General features: G+C 46.7%; 1 long non-coding RNA gene across 1 annotated transcript; it reads left to right on the forward strand.

Annotated features, from left to right (window-relative positions):
• Positions 1–778: 778 nt before the first annotated feature.
• LOC128604369 (uncharacterized) lies at positions 779–8008 on the forward strand. Its single transcript, XR_008385171.1, has 3 exons — positions 779–1289; positions 7357–7463; positions 7733–8008. It is a non-coding gene; the product is annotated as an uncharacterized LOC128604369 (long non-coding RNA).
• Positions 8009–8307: the final 299 nt, after the last annotated feature.

An 8307-nucleotide genomic window follows, 5' to 3' on the forward strand; every position in this document is an offset into this window, starting at 1 on the left:
GTGGTGGTGTGTTAGTGTGTGGTGGTGTGTTAGTGTGTGGTGGTGTGTTAGTGTGTGGTGGTGGTGTGTTAGTGTGTGGTGGTGTGTTAGTGTGTGGTGGTGGTGTGTTAGTGTGTGGTGGTGTGTTAGTGTGTGGTGGTGTGTTAGTGTGTGGTGGTGTGTTAGTGTGTGGTGGTGGTGTGTTAGTGTGTGGTGGTGTGTTAGTGTGTGGTGGTGGTGTGTTAGTGTGTGGTGGTGTGTTAGTGTGTGGTGGTGGTGTGTTAGTGTGTGGTGGTGTGTTAGTGTGTGGTGGTGTGTTAGTGTGTGGTGGTGGTGTGTTAGTGTGTGGTGGTGTGTTAGTGTGTGGTGGTGGTGTGTTAGTGTGTGGTGGTGTGTTAGTGTGTGGTGGTGGTGTGTTAGTGTGTGGTGGTGTGTTAGTGTGTGGTGGTGGTGTGTTAGTGTGTGGTGGTGTGTTAGTGTGTGGTGGTGTGTTAGTGTGTGGTGGTGGTGTGTTAGTGTGTGGTGGTGTGTTAGTGTGTGGTGGTGGTGTGTTAGTGTGTGGTGGTGTGTTAGTGTGTGGTGGTGGTGTGTTAGTGTGTGGTGGTGTGTTAGTGTGTGGTGGTGGTGTGTTAGTGTGTGGTGGTGTGTTAGTGTGTGGTGGTGTGTTAGTGTGTGGTGGTGGTGTGTTAGTGTGTGGTGGTGTGTTAGTGTGTGGTGGTGGTGTGTTAGTGTGTGGTGGTGGTGTGTTAGTGTGTGGTGGTGTGTTAGTGTGTGGTGGTGGTGTGTTAGTGTGTGGTGGTGTGTTAGTGTGTGGTGGTGGTGTGTTAGTGTGTTGCTGATCTGAAGCTGATCTGTGTGTGTGTTTATTTTTGTGTGTATGTGTATTTATTTGTGTGTGTGTGTGTGTGTATGTATGTGTGTGTTTGTGTGTATGTATGTGTGTGTATGTGTGCGTGTGTGTGTGTGTGTGTGTGTATGTGTGCATGTGTGTGTGATTCTCTCTCATTCTCATGTCCACATGTCTCTCGTCCCGCCTCTTTGCCCCATGTACACACACTCAACATGCACGCTCTCTCTCTCACACAGAGGAATACACACACACACACACACACACACGCTCTGTCAGAGCAACACACACACACACACACACACACACACACATGCTCTCACAGAGGAACACACACACACACACGCTCTCTCAGACGAACACACACAGAACATTAGAAGATGTCGGATTCAGAGACCGCTGTTCCCACTGAGAGCCCAGTTCCTGCTCCCTGCCAGACCATCAAGGCCGATCTGGATAAATGGTGAGTGTCCATGTTCTGTCCTGCTGCAGATGTGCGTAAACTCACTCTCCTTCAACCTGTACCTGTCTCACTGCTCCTCCTGTACCTGTCTCACTGTTTATCCCGTACATCTCTCACTAATTCTCCTGTACGTGTCTCATTGCTCCTCCTGTACCTGTCTAACTGTTTCTCCTGTACGTGTCTCATTGCTCCTCCTGTACCCGTCTCACTGTTTCTCCTGTACGTGTCTCATTGCTCCTCCTGTACCTGTCTAACTGTTTCTCCTGTACGTGTCTCACTGCTCCTCCTGTACCCGTCTCACTGTTTCTCCTGTACGTGTCTCACTGCTCCTCCTGTACCTGTCTCACTGTTTCTCCTGTACGTGTCTCACTAATTCTCCTGTATGTATCTCACTGTTTCTCCTGTACCCGTCTCACTGTTTCTCCTGTACGTGTCTCATTGCTCCTCCTGTACCTGTCTAACTGTTTCTCCTGTACGTGTCTCATTGCTCCTCCTGTACCCGTCTCACTGTTTCTCCTGTACGTGTCTCACTGCTCCTCCTGTACCTGTCTCACTGTTTCTCCTGTACGTGTCTCACTAATTCTCCTGTATGTATCTCACTGTTTCTCCTGTACGTGTCTCACTGTTTCTCTTGTACCTGTCTCACTGCTCCTCCTGTACGTGTCTCATTGCTCCTCCTGTACGTGTCTCACTGTTTCTCCTGTACGTGTCTCACTGTTTCTCCTGTACGTGTCTCACTGCTCCTCCTGTACGTGTCTCATTGCTCCTCCTGTACGTGTCTCACTGTTTCTCCTGTATGTATCTCACTGTTTCTCCTGTACGTGTCTCACTGCTCCTCCTGTACGTGTCTCATTGCTCCTCCTGTACCTGTCTCACTGCTCCTCCTGTACGTGTCTCACTGTTTCTCCTGTATGTATCTCACTGTTTCTCCTGTACGTGTCTCACTGTTTCTCCTGTACGTGTCTCACTGTTTCTCCTGTACGTGTCTCACTGTTTCTCCTGTATGTATCTCACTGTTTCTCCTGTACGTGTCTCACTGCTCCTCCTGTATGTGTCTCACTGTTTCTCCTGTACGTATCTCACTGTTTCTCCTGTATGTGTCTCACTGTTTCTCCTGTATGTGTCTCACTGTTCCTCCTGTATGTGTCTCACTGTTTCTCCTGTATGTGTCTCACTGCTCCTCCTGTATGTGTCTCACTGTTTCTCCTGTACGTATCTCACTGTTTCTCCTGTACGTGTCTCACTGTTTCTCCTGTATGTGTCTCACTGTTCCTCCTGTATGTGTCTCACTGTTTCTCCTGTACGTATCTCACTGTTTCTCCTGTACGTGTCTCACTGTTTCTCCTGTATGTGTCTCACTGTTTCTCCTGTATGTGTCTCACTGCTCCTCCTGTATGTATCTCACTGTTTCTCCTGTATGTGTCTCACTGTTTCTCCTGTATGTGTCTCACTGCTCCTCCTGTATGTATCTCACTGTTTCTCCTGTATGTGTCTCACTGTTTCTCCTGTATGTGTCTCACTGCTCCTCCTGTATGTATCTCACTGTTTCTCCTGTACGTGTCTCACTGTTCCTCTTGTACGTATCTCACTGTTTCTCCTGTACGTGTCTCACTGCTCCTCCTGTATGTGTCTCACTGTTTCTCCTGTACGTGTCTCACTGTTTCTCCTGTACGTGTCTCACTGTTTCTCCTGTACGTGTCTCACTGTTTCTCCTGTACGTGTCTCACTGCTCCTCCTGTATGTGTCTCACTGTTTCTCCTGTACGTGTCTCACTGTTTCTCCTGTACGTGTCTCACTGCTCCTCCTGTATGTATCTCACTGTTTCTCCTGTATGTATCTCACTGTTTCTCCTGTATGTGTCTCACTGTTTCTCCTGTACGTGTCTCACTATTCCTCCTGTACGTGTCTCACTGCTCCTTCTGTACGTGTCTCACGTCTCCTCCTGTACCTGACAGGATGTCCCACACTGTCCTAAACCATACCAGCACACCTGTGTGATGTCACTAAGGAAGTGGGCGTTATCTGACTTTTTGGGTGATACAGCCTAGAGATTAGATTTTAGCTGTGAGATCCTCTAGTGCAAAACCACTGAAGTGAAACTGTGTGTGTTGAAAGGACAGCGTGGACAAGTGGGTTTTTCCTGAACGACTCCTTTGATGTTTAACGGGTGTCAGTTTATTGGAGTTGACAGCAGGAGTGTTTCATCACGCCTGATTGGCTGTGAGAATGTGCTGATGTTGTGTTTATTCACACGCACTCGATGCCTCCTCTTATTGTGGCTGTGTGTGTGTGTGAGAGAGAGAGAGAAAGAGGGGGAGAGGGGGAGAGGGAGATAGAGAAAGTGTGTGTGAATGTTTGTGATAAGTCCATTTATAAGAACATGCACTGTTGGGTGGTGTGTGCATGTGCTGATAATAAAGCTGAGTTCTGTGGAGAGGTGTGGACTCAACTCGTTGGGCCTGTGTGTGTGTGTAAGCGCGCGTGTGTGTTTGTGTGTGTGTGTGTGTATGTCTGTGTGTGTAAGTGTATGCACATCTGTGTGTCTGTGTGTGTGTCTGTGTTTGTTAGGCAAACCTAATATTTGAATATTTGGGGAAGAATATAGTAAATGTTCTCATTTACAGAACCCACAGTGTTGCAGTTTTTTTCTTGCACAGTTTTTTAAAATAGTTTATTAAAAGTTTTTATAATCTGTCATTTTTGCACCACATTTTTTCAAACAGAGAAACTGTAAACCTGGTCAATGTCACAGGATAAAACATTTACTGTCATAAACCAGTTCAAATCAAAACTGTAGTAGAGACTGAGCAAGAACACCACAGTGTGAGGACAACATGGTACTGCTAATCGATCACTTAGTCACTCACTCAGTCACTCAGTCACTCACTCAGTCAGTCACTCAGTCACTCGGTCACTCACTCAGTCAGTCACTCAGTCACTCAGTCACTCACTCAGTCAGAGACTCGGTCAGTCACTCAGTCACTCACTCAGTCAGTCACTCAGTCAGTCACTCAGTCAGTCACTCGGTCTCTCAGTCACTCACTCAGTCACTCAGTCACTCACTCAGTCAGTCACTCAGTCAGTCACTCGGTCTCTCAGTCACTCACTCAGTCAGTCACTCAGTCACTCGGTCACTCACTCAGTCAGTCACTCAGTCACTCAGTCACTCACTCAGTCAGAGACTCGGTCAGTCACTCAGTCACTTACTCAGTCAGTCACTCAGTCAGTCACTCAGTCAGTCACTCGGTCTCTCAGTCACTCACTCAGTCACTCAGTCACTCACTCAGTCAGTCACTCAGTCAGTCACTCGGTCTCTCAGTCACTCACTCAGTCAGTCACTCAGTCACTCGGTCACTCACTCAGTCAGTCACTCAGTCACTCAGTCACTCACTCAGTCAGAGACTCGGTCAGTCACTCAGTCACTTACTCAGTCAGTCACTCAGTCAGTCAGTCAGTCACTCAGTCAGTCACTCGGTCAGTCACTCAGTCACTTACTCAGTCAGTCACTCAGTCAGTCACTCAGTCAGTCACTCGGTCACTCAGTCAGTCACTCACTCAGTCACTCAGTCACTCACTCACTCAGTCACTCACTCAGTCACTCACTCAGTCAGAGACTTAGTCACTCACTCAGTCACTCAGTCACTCACTCACTCAGTCACTCACTCAGTCACTCAGTCAGTCACTCGGTCTCTCAGTCACTCACTCAGTCACTCACTCGGTCAGTCACTAAGTCAGTCACTCACTCAGTCACTCAGTCACTCACTCGATCAGTCACTCAGTCACTCAGTCAGTCACTCAGTCACTCGGTCGGTCAGACAGTCACTCAGTCAGCCACTCGGTCAGTCAGTCACTCACTCAGTCAGTCACTCGGTCAGTCACTCAGTCACTCACTCAGTCAGTCACTCAGTCAGTCACTTGGTCAGTCAGTCACTCACTCAGTCAGTCACTCGGTCAGTCACTCAGTCACTCACTCAGTCAGTCACTCAGTCAGTCACTCGGTCTCTCAGTCACTCACTCAGTCAGTCACTCAGTCATTCAGTCAGTCACTTAGTCAGTCACTAAGTCAGTCAGTCAGTCACTTAGTCAGTCACTAAGTCAGTCAGTCAGTCACTTAGTCAGTCACTCAGTCACTCAGTCAGTCACTCAGTCAGTCACTAAGTCAGTCACTAAGTCAGTCAGTCACTCAGTCACTCGGTCAGTCACTTAGTCACTCAGTCACTCAGTCAGTCACTAAGTCAATCACTAAGTCAGTCACTAAGTCAGTCACCTGGTCAGTCACTCGGTCAGTCACTCAGTTGGTCGGTCACTGCGTCAGTCACTCAGTTGGTCAGTCACTCAGTCACTCAATCGGTCAGTCATTGAATCAGTCAGTCAGTCAGCCACTGAGTCAGTCAGTCAGTCAGTTGGTCAGTCATTCAGTAGGTCCGTCACTCACTTGGTCAGTCAGTCAGTTGGTCTGTCACTCAGTTGGTCAGTCCGTCACTCAGTCAGTTGGTCGGTCTGTCAGTTGGTCGGTCAGACAGTTAGTCAGTCACTCAGTCAGTCACTCAGTCAGTCTGTCAGTCAGTCAGTTGGATGGACTCAGTGCTGACTGTATAGTTGCAAAAATTAACTATTTAATTTTTTAACAATTGTGTCTCCTTACTGTTATGTGTGTGTGTGTGTTAGTTAGTTTGTTAGTTACAGTTATATTTATATAGCACTTTTCTAGACACTCAAAGTGCTTTACATAGTATTGGGGGGAGGGGGTCTCCTCAACCACCACTAGTGTGTATCCTCCACCTGGATGAAGTGACAGCAGCCATAGTGCTCCAGATCTCCCACCACACACCAGCTATTAGTGGAGTGAGGAAGCCAGTTCAGAGATTATTAGGGGATGATAGAGGAGGGTCAATGGGGTTATACCCCTACTCTTTACCATAAGTGTCCTGGGATTTTTAATGACCACAGAGAGGGTCAGGACCTCGGTTTAATGTCTCACCCAAAATATGCTGCTGTTTTTACAGTATAGTGTCCCCGTCACTATACTGGGGCATTAGACCCACGCGCACCCCCTGCTGCCCTCTCTCCCATGTGTGTGTGTGTGTGTGTGTTTTGGTGAAGGAACTAAACACGGTTAACATTAAACACATTTTGCAGCATGTGATGTTTCCTCTCGTGTCTGCATGATCACACACTGCTGCTGATGTGGTGAATGTTTCACACTCTGAGTATCTCATACCACACTATACGCCTGTCCTCGTATAAATAGCTTCTGTGTGTGTGTGTGTGTGTGTTCTGGACACATGATCACACTCTGATCTGGAGTGTTTCCACAGGCAGCAGTAAGGGCGTGGCCGCACACTATCACATTTCCACACAATTTTAGTCTGTTAAAGCGATTATATAGTCATTGATACAGCTGTCACCTGACCTGTGTGTGTGTGTGTGTGTGTGTGTAAAGTGGTCATTTAAATAGAAAGCTGTATTTACTCTTGGTCTGAAGTTGCTGTGATGGTAGTGACCTTAGACCTTGTGTTGTGTGTTAGTGTGTGAGGACTGAATGTGTTGTGTGTTTACGTCTCACTGACTGGAACTGAACGATAACTGTACCTACAGACCTAGAACTGTTATGGTCCAGTTAGTACCTGTAACTATTATTACATACTCATCTAATCTCAAATATACTATTATTCTCTCTCTCTCTCTCTCTCTCTCTCTGTCTCACTCTCTGTCTGTCTCTCTCACGCTCTCTCTTTTGCTCCATCAGGCTGATGCAGTGTGACAGTGAGTCTGCCTGAAAGAATCTGTCTTTCTCTCTCTGTCACTCTCTCTCTCTTTCTCTCAAACACACACACACACACACACACACGCATACACACACACACACACACACACACACACACACTATCACATTCTTGTTTTAGTATTTTGTCAGTAATGTTTAATAATGATTAAACTCTGCATTATGACCAGTGAAGTCATGCAGCATGTGAAGTATTTCTGTTTGTGTGTGTGTGTGTGTGTGTGTGTGTGTGTGTGTGTATGTGTGTGTGTGTATTTGTGTGTGTGTGTGTGTGTGTTGCAGTATAAAGGAGAAAGGAGAATCTGCGTGTAAGGAGCTGATGGAGGCGTTCACTGCCTGTGTAAAGAGCAAAGCTACAGCATCATGAGGCGCTCCGATGCACAGGACAGGTAACACACACACACACACACACATACACACACACACACACATACACACACACACACACGCACATGCAGAGAGTGCAGGAAAAATAATGTTAAACTGGTTTGTGAGATTTAAAGATGGTGATTATGACTGTTCACTGGTCCCATTACTGTGTGAAATAAGCCATGTGTGTGTGTGTGTGTGTGTGTGTGTGTGTGTACTGTGCCCTGATGATTAGCATCCTGATGTAGAATAAATAAATCCGCTCTGTTGTTTCTCCGTGTTCCTGCAGGTCCTCCACATTCCCAGCATTCCCTGCAGCACTTGGGCGGGATTTGACAACAGAAACCCCCTACTCCACTTCCCTTACCCTTGTCTCCCCCTGTAAGGTTAAGATGGCATCTTCCTTCCCTCCCTCTCCCTCATGACCCGATGATCTGATCTGATCTGATCTGATGTGGAGGCAGTTTGGGGATCTTGTGTTTTTTTAATGTAAATTGTTTGTTTGAGATTCTTCCATAATGATGAAATAAAGTTTCAGACATCAGTACCGTGTTTGTTTTTGTCCATTTCATAGTAGTTTCTACATGAATTATGAATGTATTCATTCAAGACTCGTTATCAATCCGAACATCTTCAGCAGTCCGAACCCTAAACTTTATTCTGCAGAACCTCTGAGTATCACATGGATGAAGTGCTGGTGAAAAACTCGGACTTGTTTCAGAGAAGGATTAAACACCACAACGATGAGATTTAAACTCACATATCCATGCTGTCAGATCAAAACAAATCAGATTCATTTGGCTGGAATTTGTTTCCAAATCAGACAGAATCCAATCCGAGCACAGAAGCGAGCTCTTAAGGGTT

The sequence above is a fragment of the Ictalurus furcatus genome, chromosome 2, assembly GCF_023375685.1.
Source record: "Ictalurus furcatus strain D&B chromosome 2, Billie_1.0, whole genome shotgun sequence".
Lineage (NCBI taxonomy): Eukaryota > Metazoa > Chordata > Actinopteri > Siluriformes > Ictaluridae > Ictalurus > Ictalurus furcatus.